Source organism: Ptychodera flava, unplaced genomic scaffold (genome assembly GCF_041260155.1).
Source record: "Ptychodera flava strain L36383 unplaced genomic scaffold, AS_Pfla_20210202 Scaffold_110__1_contigs__length_247015_pilon, whole genome shotgun sequence".
NCBI classification, from domain to species: domain Eukaryota; kingdom Metazoa; phylum Hemichordata; class Enteropneusta; family Ptychoderidae; genus Ptychodera; species Ptychodera flava.
In genome coordinates this window covers 43,514-57,986 of record NW_027248292.1, presented here as the reverse complement: position 1 = coordinate 57,986, position 14,473 = coordinate 43,514, and positions in this window count along the sequence as shown.

Here is a 14,473-nt window from a genome sequence, read left to right as displayed (position 1 = left end):
CTTGCAGATTGATCTGATGTCATCATATTGTGCAGTCTTTTTTCCAACAGATTACGGTGTTTCTTATTACTTCTGTTTTTCTGTAAACTATACTTAATGGCCAATTCTCGAAGTTTATCCTTGCCTTTGTCCAACCAAACTGAAATGTCATCAAAAGAGGCTTTAGACTTTGCCAAAATTTCCAGAGGTTTTCTACTTGGTTTTTGAAATGAGTACATGACAGGTGACTGTTATTGAATTTCCATGTCCCTTTCCCACGTTTTACACCTTCTAAAGATTCCATATCAACTACAACTGGTTGATGATCTGAAATAACACAAGATAAAATTTCACACTTTTTAACCTCAGTAAACAAGTCACTCGTGAAGAGCCACCGGTCCAGTCTGACTTTTGTCTGATAGTTCTTTTTGTCTTTGCAAAGTCTGTGCCACGTGTATTGGAGAAGATGTGGGTGTAATCTTCTCAAATCATCAGTCAGATTGAACTGATTCATCATAGCTTTAATCTCCCGTACACTACTATCATTACACAACCTAGCTGAGGATATCTTATCTTTGGATGTATCTACAACGCAGTTGAAATCACCGCCACATATTATGGAATCTGATTCATGATCTCGTGGGGATTTTCTATTTCCTCACTGAGTAAATTGAAATAGTTTTTTCGTTCTTTAACAGAGTTTGGAGCATAGATGTTCAGAAGTAAAATATTAACATTGTCATATTTTAACATAGCAATAATAGTTCGTCCTTCGTGAGCCATTTTAATTACCTTAATGTCAAGTTCGCAATCTTTCTTCCAGAGTATGGCTGTTCCTCTGCTATTGTTTTTATAGTTGTTCCATATTCCCTCACCACCCCATTCTTTTGTCCATGCGTCAGCTTCAATCTGTGATGCGCAGTGTGTTTCTTGTAGAAATATGATGTCTGCTCTTTGTCTTTTTATGTATTCAAAGCATTGCTTCCTTTTTGTTGGGTTTCTTAACCCATTTGTGTTAAGTGTTATCAGCCTGTTCTTCATTTATCTTAGTAGTAGTTGTTATGTTGTTTTGCTTTATTCCACCATTTTCATTTTCTGTATCCACACTATCCACACAATCCATGGTGTCCTCTTCTCCTTGCAAGTCACCATCTCCCTGTTCATCATCACCATCACCTTCATCTTCATCTTTACCGTCATCATCGTCCTCCTCATCTCCTGATGACAGCAGATCATATTTGTTAGCTGTATGTACCTTAAATTCTTCTCCATTTGTCTTCTATTTCTACGCCTGAATCTTCTTCTTTGACCTGGTGGTCTGAATGGTGTCATTTCTGCTTGTTCATGGGATCTTTTTATCTTGGTTGTATTATCTTCCCGCACGGTTGCCTGCATGTTATCGGCTCTTTCCATCTGGAGTGTATTTGGAGCAGCGGCCGAGTCAACAGTGCTTGTGTTTGTTGACTTTGCCGCATTCTTTTCATTCTTTTCATTTCTGCTTCCAGATTCAGGGACTTTATTTTCAGATCTGGCACCTACTTCTTCCATCTTTTTGTTTCCATTTATCGGCTTGGTTTTGCTTGCAGAATTTCCGTTTACTTTGGGCACTTCTTGTTTGTTGAGACTGTACTGTCCACCATTTTTCTGCTGTTGTTTTGTAGAATCGACCAAGGTGGTTGTTTGCTGTTGACGTAATCGTGACTGATTAATGGACCATTGTCTACAGTCTTTACGAAGATGTCCTTTTTCCCGCATGCTAAGCATGTCTTCGCTTTTGGACAGGTTTGTCCAATATGACCGAACATGTGACATATGTAGCAAATTACCGGTGAACTTACTTTAGCTGGTTGATCTTGGTAGCTTATCTCGATGGCTGTACCTCCATGTTTTTCAAACATACATACTTGGGGATATCTTTGTTAATCTTCATTTTTATCACCATTCTTCCATCCTTTGATATTTTATAGGAAATGGTTTTTTCACCTTCCACTTCACCATACATGTTTAAGAATGCGATGATACGGCGTACATCCACTTCGGCGTTTAGGTTATCCAGAGTGACTTTTTTGATATCAGTATTAAGATCATCTGGATAAATCCTATCACCGTTATTCAGATCTTTTCTCCACAAGTTTTCTAAAAAGCGCCCTCTATCGTCACAAATATGTCGATATACGTTGTCGATGTTCATTGAACAGTCCCCCTAGCAAAGGTATTGCTTGTTACAGACTTTTTATCGGTTCACCTACATGTAATATTATTTTCATTCATATTTTGGTAAGAAATTATATGAAAATATTACTCAGAGACTGCCAAAAGTCCTTTTAAAGTTACTTATATTTCATTGTTCGAAAACTCAATTCTACCTGGACGTTTGGGGTAAGTTTAGTCACAAAGCACTGATCATGAGGTTAATTTTGTAAATTGACATTTTGATGAAATGATTTTTTTATTATACAAGCAGGGAGTAAAATACTGTGCAATACTTGTGCTAAAATCAATAGATTGAACTATTCTTGTGAAAGTTATCATTGAGCCAATATCCACAATCAGGGCTAAGAAAATTTATGCAGAAAATATAAATTCTATATAATGACCTTGGCCATGTTGTTGGCCATTTGGGTAGATAGTAAATCAGCACATTTAAAAGCTGTTGGGTTTAAGCCTGTGTACATTTCTATTTACTTACCTTGATATTCTTAAAGTGTGGTTGCACGTTCCATGATATTATGTTTAAAACATAGAGTAGTATAAGCTTCTAAGAATTTATTAAGATTTAATAACTGCAGTATTTGGTATAAATTACAATTTCTTCTCCAACAAATTTAACACCTATGCGAATTTAGCCTTGGTCACTATGGCACTATGGAAAGTGGAGATCAAGCAAATCGAAGATTTTCACAGAGTGGTCACACAAAATAAAGGATGTCACCACACAGTCATTTAGAAGACTGAATCCCACCCTCATACAAGGTCAAATGTAAATTATAGGTGATTGTACACACCTTTTAGCATGTTGAAGCAACCTGTAATCCCAAATAAAATTAAGAACCTTTATATTTTTGAAGCTTGAGTTATACATGGTTCCCCCCAAACCCATTGTTATCAATGGTGATCTTGGACCTGTATACAGGGAACTGGGGGTGAAAGGGTTAAATCAGCTTGCGACCGATAACACTCAACTATCTTGGCACAAGCTAAATTTATGCAAGCTGAACGATGAGTTTGAATGGACTGTGGGGAGAAGAATCAAAATTGCACAATTGACACAAAACAACAATATTGACAATAATCAATAATATTTGTATTCCCACAATGTGGCATACTAGTACTATTTTTGTATTTTCTTAATTTCCAGGCATGCGGTAACAATGAAGAGAGAGAGTAGATATTTTTCCTTCAAATTTGTTTAAGTTACATTCCCCTACAAGAAATTTTGTGATACCCTTTCATTTCGTACCAGGTTCACACCATACACCAACAGACAGAATACATTATATGAATTGAAATGAAGATACAATGTGCTCCTGGAGGAAAAGTACTCTTACTGGAACGTGTTGTATTGTATAGGGCTTACATGATCAAAATTCAATAGCAGTTAATTTGTCATACAGTCGAAGAGTATTGGATATCTAAATATCCATTTCATAGTTGTGTACAGATTCCATTCCCAATACTGCAACAGTATAATTAGTCCATTTTACTAGGACTCTCCACAACTGGGTGTATGAATCCTGTTTAAAAAGAAAGTAACGAATGCATTTCCAGATTAAAATGAATGTACTTGTTTTAATCACTTGAAGATCACAACATATCCATTAAAACAGTACAGTCTTTTGCTTCAGGTTATATCTTAGTTTAGCCTATCTTACAGTTGATGGTCAACAATTTTTTCTCTAAAGTTGAACCGCTGTAAAAGTCAATGACGTAATTTGTCATCACACACCAACCTACACCAAGAAATACCTATAATTTGTGAGTGCATTAACTACAGACACTTAACAGTTGCAGAATCTATTTACTAGCACTCTAGTCAATTTGTGGTGCTAATATGATCCTTTGTTACATTGAAGTTAGGCTGTGATGTGTCAATAGAAAATCTTCATACGTGCTTTGAAACAATAAGCCAAATTACATCAAAGTGTTTCTTGGCAATTTAATCACAAATTATAACACTCTCCTAGGCAAACTGCAAATATATCATGTGATTTTTCAACTTCAAGAACACATTTCCACAGGACATAATTAAGGAATGTGGATAATTAAAACACATGCATGGCAAACGTTATTAATTGCATTAGGGTGGGAGGGGATGTACCCATATTTTGATTATGGCATGTACATCACGCTGTTTTGACACTACAGTTTAGCTTGTACCAAGTCGGTGCTATACACAGATATATAATTATACCAGACAGAATGCCCTTTTGCCTGACTGTGTGGTGTAGTTAAACACCTTTCTGCTTTTTTAATTACGTGGCCAACAATCCAGCCATTTACACGTCTGTTGGACGTTCAATTTGTTTCAATGGCATAAATCCTGATCGTTTTTTTGCTGATAATTATTTTTTGCACTTTCAAACTTTCGCATGGTGGAGGAAGGGGGTTGAGGTGGAAGGCAATTATTTGAGTTTGCACTGCACGTGTTTTGAAGCTTGTGTTGGAAATAACTCTTTAAGTACTGTATTTTTTTAAAAGTTAAAGCGTAATTGTCCCCATACAGTAAACACAGAGAAGGCAGCCACATTGCTTTTCATAATGTTTTAGTAAATGTTTATTACTTTTTCTTCCGTGCTGAAATTTGCATGGTGTCCCTGAGTTGTACTCTTGATTTTGCAAGAGATTGGTTACAAGTGTCCTTGATGAAGATGTTAGCAAAAGTTGACGTTTTTCTAAAATATTAGTCTAGTGTTCTCTTCACATTTTTCTGCACTTTTACATTGTGCCATGGTAACCTAACATGGGAATTAACATTGGTATTTTTATTTTTTATCCTTTGCGCACCAAAATCTTAAGAGGAGCAAATTCCTGGTGAAAATCACTTTGTTGTCAATGCCTGGTCAAACAATACAGTCTATTTGTACTTTGCAATGAGAAGGCACATGTTCACTTAGAACCCTCTGGCAGTAGTCATTTGCAAGAATACTTGTATTATACTTAAGAGGCCTATAACAGACGGAACTCTCTTTTAAAGCCACATTGTCCATCGAAAGTAGTGAAAACTGGTTTCAAGTTAAGACACAGAGTTCCGCGTTTGCATGCAAGTCTTCTCTCCTGAATCCACATTCAATTCCCTACCAGTCCAGAATCCTTTTATGTAATATTTCATACACAATTTGATTACGGAATCTTCCCACCTCTTCCTGCAATAGAAAATTAATGTAAAACTGTTAGAAGATAATTAGCATAACACTTATCTGATTGAGTCATCGATTAACTTGGTGACACTGCATGGCTTACCTGCAGAGTGTAAATTTCTATTGGCTACTGGAAACTTGTGTCATTTACATTTTTCTGCTATAAAACATGACCAATAACTTGTCCACTACATAGAATCTTGACAGCGAGCACAGCAGAAATCAAGATATCTTTAATTCATTTCGATTGCCATTGTTCAACTAACTCTGAAGTTTTTGAAATCTACCAACTTGAGCCATAGTAAGTTTTCTTAACTATCTGTGTAGAACACGATTGGAACTAATTTGGGATAATTGGATTTTCATGTTTTTCAAATTTCTCAAATATGTTTAGAGCCCTATAGCTTTGTGTTGAAATATTCCAAATCACTTGTAAAAACAAGTGTTTAAAGTGAATAGAAAAGCAGATGAGGTTACATTTGTAGATGGAATCGACATTACTTTGCCATACAATTATCCCAAATTAGTTCCAATCGTGTTGTAGGTATGAGATTTATCTCGTGTAAACTGAGAGTATAAAACCTAACAAACAATATTACTGAGCATGTGTCTCTTCTGTGTTATGTTGTACATTGCACTTCCACTACTGTAACACTTACTTGTGTAAAGTTCACAGCAACATCACTGGCAATCAGTCTGGCAAAGAGGCACACGAAGACACCACAATCAAACCCATTTCTTTGTTGTGGCACCTGTCTTACACATTCTAAGGTCCAATTCCATGCTGCCGCGTCTTTTCCATAGACTTTTTTCCTCTCCAAAGACAAATATTCTCTATACGACAAAAGTGGTAAAAAATTAAAAAATAATTTACACAGTCAAAATGTGCAATAACAAAATCTGACATCATTCAGTGAATGACAATTAAACTCAACAAGCTGTGCATCACAACATTCTCCATCATTGTCCTTGTGCCCTTTTTGCTCACGTGTTGACACACGTGGGCATATGTCGCAGCGATGTCTGTCTGTCTGTGTGTCTGTCTGTCTGTCTGTCTGTCTGTCTGTGTACTCAATATCTCAAAAACAGCTCATCAGATCAGAATCAAATCTGATACATAGATTCAGTTTGCAAATGGCAAGAACTGATTAGTTTTTGGTGGGTGTGGCTTGCTTACTTTTTGCTCATTTGCATAATTAATGATTTTAGAAAAAACTGATATATATTGACAACGACAGCACACAATTTGATGAGATTCGCTACAAATGTTGATCACACCAAGATATATCAGCTTTGAAAGATATTAAGGGGTGACGTGAAAGATAATTACTAATTTGAATGTTTAATGAAATTTTCTAATTAGGAGTATATATCTGAGTATACTCGATCAAAATTGACGAAACTTGGTATGCATATTGAAGATACTATGATTTAACATTATTGAAAGTCATTAAGCATTTACTTCATCCAAATCCTAATTTGCATATTAATGACCTTTTGAAATTAAGGATATCTATTTGAAGTTACAAAACCAAAATTGATGAAACTTGCCATGTACATTAAGGATATTATGATAGAACATTATTAAATGTCATTCAGCATTTTTACATCAGCCAATTCCTTATTTGCATATTTTATGAACTTTCCTAATTAGGGGTATTTATTTGAATTAACGAGACCAAAGTTGATGAAACTGGCTATGTACATTAAAGATACTATGATAGAACATTATTGAAAATCATTAAGCATTTTAACTTTAGCCAATTTCTTATTTGCATATTTAATGAACTTTCATAATCAGGGATATTTATCTGTATTGACTGAACAAAAGTTGACAAAACTTGCTATGTACATTAAAGTAGCTACGATACGACATTATTGAAAGTCATTAAGCATTTTACTTCATCCAGCTCCTAATTTGCGTATTTAATGAATTTTTGAAAAAAGGGATATATATTTGAATTTACATGACCAAAATTGATGAAACTTGCTATGTACATTAAAGATACTATTATGTAAGCTAACGTTATTGAAAGGCATTAAACATTTTTGCTTCAGCCCATTCCTTATGTGTGTATTTAATTAACGTTCCTAATTAGGGATATATTTTTGGATTTATTTGATCAAAGTTGGCATAACATGCTATGACATTGATGATTACACCAGGTTATACCAATATTGGAAGTCATTTCGCACTTAAGTTTTCATGTCAGCTGATTAATAGTTTGCATATGTAATGAGCTTTCAAAGTTTGGAATATATAGTTTGAAGGACTTGACCAAAGGCGATAACACTTGCTACATAAGTGGTGATACAATTATAGCAGTCAAAGAGATTAATTATTTTTATTTCAGTTAATTACATATTTTAATACTTAATGACCTATAGAGTTAATCTGTGGTGAATATTGTTTATTATGTTGATCATAATACTTTCAATGAAGTTGCAAACATGTAGCAAATGTTCAAATTTATACATAACTGCAATATATAATGAAACACGTGAGCATTTACAGTTCATATCTGGTTGAAAGTAAGTTGTACAAGATTTGATTCAATTTCGGAATTTTTTAATTTTTCTTTACACATTCTCATTTTGTATTGGCAATGTCCTTGTGTCTACTGTGTGTTCACGGTGTTTGTTGCCCTTTGATTCAGATGGCTAACAGGGCACATGGCTGTATAATGAAAGTGAAAGTTCTCAGTTTTCTCTGTGAAAAGCAATACCATTCTTTAACACGTTGGAAAATCAGAAATCTGTATGTGTAAGATATTTCACCCCCTATTGTTTAATATTGCATTAATATGGAGCATTCAGCAAAACTTAATTTTGTCCTTTGTGCTTGCACCAGTTCTCATGGTTATTCAAGAGGAGCTACCCACTTTTTCATACAAAGCCAACGTGCTAAAAAAAGATGAAACTAGAAATTGGGGCTGTTGATGGGAAAGAGTGCTTTGACAACGGCAGAGATCACTTCCCGACGGGCATGGAATTGCGTAGCAATTGATGCTCAATGCAAACAATAGTAAATGCAATCTTATGTGTTTACTTAGTGAATCACTAAATGCTATAATACCTGTAAGAAAAGTGTCCCTGCCCTTGTCATGTGATGATCACCAACTTATGTACTTTTCATATCCTATGTACACAAATTCCCACCGTATTTCCCGGTTTCTTTGTAAAAAAAATTATACCGTATGTGGCAAATAACTCTCCTCCTTGATAACTGTTACAAGTATATGTACTTTTCTTCTTCTGTACAGTTTTGCCATATTGTCTGAATTGTAGTCCATACATGATAACCAAAATACTCAGTATGAAAACAAAGTATCACCACGTACTTTACACATATGATAATCCACATGTACTTGATGTAACTTGAACTTCGGTATACCTGACGAAATCAGAAACAAAGTGATGAAGATATTGCCAGCAACTCACACAAACAACATTTTTTTTAGCCAGGTTTTAATATTGCATAGGACTTGTTGCTTTCAGTGATTATCGATGGAGATAGTTTATCTCCCCATTAGATATATTTAAATCTTCGACTTTCTCCATAAGTAAGTTCAGTCTTTTTGGCTATCTTTCTGATATTTAATGGATCAGGTAGGTGATAAAGAACGAATTGTAATCATTTTAAAAACTTTCTTTTGCTCATACAGCAAGTCCATAGAGTGTTTCCCAAGGTTACAAACAGTTTTTTATTACCAGCGGCTTTACACTCATGATGTTTTAAAGCTGAGTAGATAAGACTGATATTTGAGACCAAATTAAGTACCCTTGATAGACAGACTGGTTTTAGTTGATTTATTTGTACGGCTCACATACTACTACGCGACTTCTTCATAATCAAGTAAACTCATTTCTTCATAAGTTGACAATTTTTATAAGGGATGTACTGCTTGATGACCTGGATATTGGAGTGCCATAGTATTCAAGAAAATGTGCGATAGAATAGTGACAAGGCAATTTAATGTCAACTCTTTTACAGATGATTTCTAAAGTTGGTGTCCGAGTAGAGCAGAATCAGTCTATTTACAGGACAAGAAGAATGTGAAGATTGGTGCACGTGATTTATTATGGACGAATGTATGAAACACGATTGGAACTAATTTTGGATAATTGGATGCTGAAGTGTTGTCTGTTTGATCTGCAAATGTGATCTCATCTGCTTTTCCTTTTAAGATACAGACTTGTTTTTATGAGTAATTTGTAATATCGCAATATTCAGCCATAAGGCACCATACAGGTTTTAAAAATTGAAAAAAAATGATATCCAATTATCCCGAATCCAATCGTATTATCATGAATATAACCTCTCATAGTTCTCTAATGATTATTACTTTTCAAATGTAATTTGCAGTTATAGGCAGTTCAATTCTAACAAGGTTACAAATTTGCATCTGTTTATTGAAAGAAGTTTATACCATACCGTTGTACAGAGTTTTATGCAAAACACTTTGGACGTTTTCTTTTCTTTTCTTTTTTGCATTGGTTTAGTTAAGTTTAGATTTTTTTTCATTTGCTTTTTTTTTTGCTTCGTTTTCTTTCGCTTCGTTTTGTTCAGTAAAATGAAGCTTTGTTCAGGTAACTTCAATACAACATGTACGTGTATTTTATTTTATCCTTGTTTAGGTTAGTTTAGCGTAGCTTTGCTTTGTTTAGCTTAATCCAATTTAGCTTAGTGTAAGCAAATTTGAGTTTTATTTGTTTTTTTTTTAAATTACAAATGCAAAATTAGTTTTGGTCTTTAATGATGTTGCCCCATATGAAACGGTTTGTCACCCACTTCCTTTTTTGCCATATAGCAATAAACATTTTTGAATCAATACGTATTTGCTTTGTTATACAAGATGTCAATGGTACTGCGTTTGTTTGTTAATAAAAAACTAACATATTACCGAAATGGTGTGAAATAAAAAGCATTTTGATGACAGGGACAATATTAATAATCGTCACCTTATTGTATTAAGGTAATATGCACCTCGAAAGTGAAAGACTTAAACTTTTGCTCAAACTTTCCTAAGGAATCTTTCAACCATTCTCTTACCAAAGCAAAAATAAAAATCAGGGGTCACCGTGCAAAATGTGGTACTAGGGAGACAAATAACTTGCAATTTCTCGATATTTAATATTCAAAATGGCCGCCATCCCTGTGTTAACTCTGTGGGAAAAATACAATTTTCGATTTTCGAAAATTAAGACGGTGAAAAGTTTTCTTTCGCCAAGAGCTTCAAATGAGCCCCCACAAGTGGTAGGTCAGAAGAAAATTCATAAAATTTGAAGGCCCAAATTTCTGTACCCGAGGTGCATTCTACCTTAAGGCTTTAGTATTGTTTTACACATTGCTCGGCAGCTGTAGGGATGGGATTTAATGGTACGAACCAAACGACTTTCTTTGAATCTATCAAGATGTTCACTGAATTCTCTGACAACGAATGTGGTTTGTGCCTTGATCGCTGCAGATATTTCGACTGTGTGACACGATGTGCAGTTAACCTGACAACTTGGCCTCAATGATGTAAACACTAAATAGCATTTGCAAGTAGGGTAAAACAGAGGTTTCCCTGTTGTTTATTTTCTGATGTAAATGTATTTGTTGGTGTTACTACAGAAAGTCGGCCATGGATTTTGTCGCATCGTCAAATACTTCATATGTATATAGTAATTAGAGATGTATATCATATGATAACAAGACAACGTGAAGTATAACTGTGATATACGATACATGATACCTGAGAGTCAGTCAAACCGTATTGAGTCAATTCAGAAACGTTTTCTTAGATATTTACATCCTAAACGAGATGTCACAGTGACTTTTTATCTTGGTACAATTGTGACTACAACTTGCTCTGTAATCTTTTTAAAATTCAACCTTTGTTCTTAAGTAGGAAACTATTTGATTGTATGTTTGTGCGTAAATGCCTTTTATCTTCTTATGACTCTACAGATTGTACAGCTTTTTATGGTCTATGCGTACCTAGATACTCTGCTAGACATAGACCTCTGTTACACATCCCTTATTTAGAGTTGTTGTTACAAAAAATGGCCTGATTGGACGTACGTCACGACTTTTTAATGATCTGATTGATAAGGTTTGCGATGTCGATGTTTTTGAAGAATCTCATTCAACTTTTAATTTGTTTTTGTCATTGTTTGAATGTTAGAGTGCTTTTTTGTTTGTATAAATTTTAGTGTATTTTATCCTTTTTTATTATTTTCTTGTCTGTAAGTGGCTGCCTGATGGCGCTGTTGATGAGCAAATAAAATTTAAAAAAAAACCTTTCATGTCATAGTCCACCCCAATGTGAAAGTTAAATATGTATGCGCCCTGTAGATTGCGCTATTAGGATTGCCACAGAGTTTGTTCCTTGGCTCAAATGTATTTCTTTGAAATGTCTTGTTTTTTTTCAAAAAAAGAATAACAAAAAGCAAAAAAATGAGAGACTGGAGAATGTTAGAGGATTTCGTCCAGAAAAGACAAGAAAAGGCCTAAAGAAACTTTTTATTGGCAATTATAGACCACTATCTCTGATTCACAAAAACAACAGCGTTGCGTTTCAGAAAATCAGATGAAAACATTTGACGTCGTCTCGTCGATATATTTGCTCTCCAAATGGGTCAAAACGGGCTGTAGATCAGAAGATAAATTCTTTGTAAGAATAAAGGCCTTTATAGCTGGACGATGTCCCCTGGGAACATTCTGCCAGTTTAAAAGAACGGTGCCATACGTAGAGTTCGAAACGACAAACGTGTGCTGTAGATAGTTGGAAATTGTTTTTCTGATAGCCTGATTCCAATGCGTTTGTTTTTTACACCTCGATAGGAATGTAGCATCCATATCGGATTGTGTGCGGAAAGAAACCCGAAAATAAAGAGAGCACCTCGATACAATAATTGTCATGTGTGTAACCAACGAGGCCAATGTCAGACACATGCTTTTGCATTTTTTATTTAGACGAAAATAGATCACTCCCAATAAAATGGGATCTACGTAAAAACGTCTAAAGAATAAGTTTCTGATCTATAATATCAAGGATGTCAAGAGTGTTGGAGTGTGTTAGACATTTTTCACTATAATATATTCTACTTTTTGTCTCGTTTTTATCGCTTGCACCGTGTTACTCACTTTCGATATTGGACAGTGTACAACCAAGCAAATCTCTGATTAATTATGCATTTTAGTTATCAGTACCGTTTTATAAAAAAAGAAATGTCTAGATAATTGGTTACCAGAACTCTTTAGATAAAGTAACTCTCTGCTGATGGAAAACCCATACAAAAAAGTGCCCGCAGCTTCTTAGCCTAATATGCAATGGAGAAAGTTTCCTTGGGTTTGAAGATAGCTTAGCATCAGGAGTTCACAGGCATGATAGTGAAACTGACATAATTATGTAAATGCCAATAAATACACCAAACTGTCACGATTTAGCCTAGAACTACGCCTTGCCAGTGTAACGGAAGTACATCTATGCCAAACGGAAAGTAAGTAAAGTTGGAGTACAGGGATAGACTGAGACGTACATTTGAGACCAACATATATTGTTTGAAACCTATGATTCTCTTGCACAGAATGAACTGAAACTAATAATATGTTAAAGTCTAAAGACTAACATATTTAAACTAGTTTGAAACCTATGATTATATTGCACAAAAGGAACTGAAACTATATACTAAATATGTTAAAGTCTTGCTAGGAAAATTTCTCTCAATTTGAGGTACTCACTGGTTAGTCACATCAAATTACATCTCTTCAAAACATAGTCATCCCTTATCCTATCTTATCTTATCTTATCTAGGGCGTACGTTGACAAGTGCACAGTCCCTCCGTGAGTTGAGGGACTGTGACTTGACAGCACTTAAGACTGGTCGACTAGTTTTAAGCAGGCAAAAATCTCATCATTATCATAACTCTGCAAATTTGCGGCGTTGCTTTAACGCGGGCGCACTTCATGATCAGGACCAATGCATCGATGACCGTTGCAATGCTATCTTCAGCATTGTCCGCACAATAACCAGTCACAAAAGATGTTCCCAATCCCAGTCAATGTATGTCCAGTCAGTTTCAGAAGAATAGCCTGCCATGATGATGATGACACATTCGTTGTGCACATTGAATAAGCAATGATTTATCTGGCTCTGCCTTTACATGAATATTTCGACTACGGCTGCAAGCGATTTAGTTACACCTGCAAAAGTAAATTACAAGTTTAGTACTCAATCAAGCACTATTATAACAGCTCTGTGGTCAACCAGCAATCATTTATCAGTTACGTTTATTAGTAAATAAATGAATCACAATTGTTCAACTTTATTATTTGTCGTTTTGCTTGGGAATCTGCATTGTACACAGTAAAACGAATTACGCAACTTCTGCATCACGTACAGCCTTATCGAGAAAGTCAGGTTGTGGGGCAAATGCAGTCAAAAACTCGCCAAATTCGCTGTATAAAATTGTTGAAGTCAGACGGCGGAAATCCAAAATGTTGTCACTGTTTTCTGTACTTGTTCTACGATTACCGTATACATTTTAACATAATGTGAACAATCTGTGCTGTAACTTTATACATTGTATTTCATCGAATAGTGAGTTTCATAAGTATTACTCGTGTCATTTTGATGCGTCCTTTTAATTCTTTTCAGCTGTTGGTATGTGTTCGACATGCAATCAAGAAGTTTGGAACATTTTGCAGCAAAATGAAAATACTAAAACACTTTGTGATGCAAAATTCCTATTGCAATTAACCTTCAGTTCCGATAGAAAATGCATTAAATAATGAATTGCCAAAAAAACTGATAGGGCATTTCTTGGAAAATTAAGACGGGACATCAATTTTGTTACTTACACTGACGCAGCTTGTGGTAAGAAAGGTGGAATGCAACAAGATAGTTATCATGGAAAAGTTTTTTTTTAATTTACAAACGGAATTAAATTGTCGGTGTTGCAAAGTTTCGTATAAGTCTGAGCATTGGCATAGCTTTATGTATGTATTTTTATCTATTTATTTGAGATGCCTAAAGTTTGTCTTCGCGTAGAAGAAGGCCATAGTATTCTATTATATTCTATGCAAAAAGTATAATCCAAATTTCGATTAACATTTCACATTGGTTCAAAATTTGAAGGTTTTTTGACA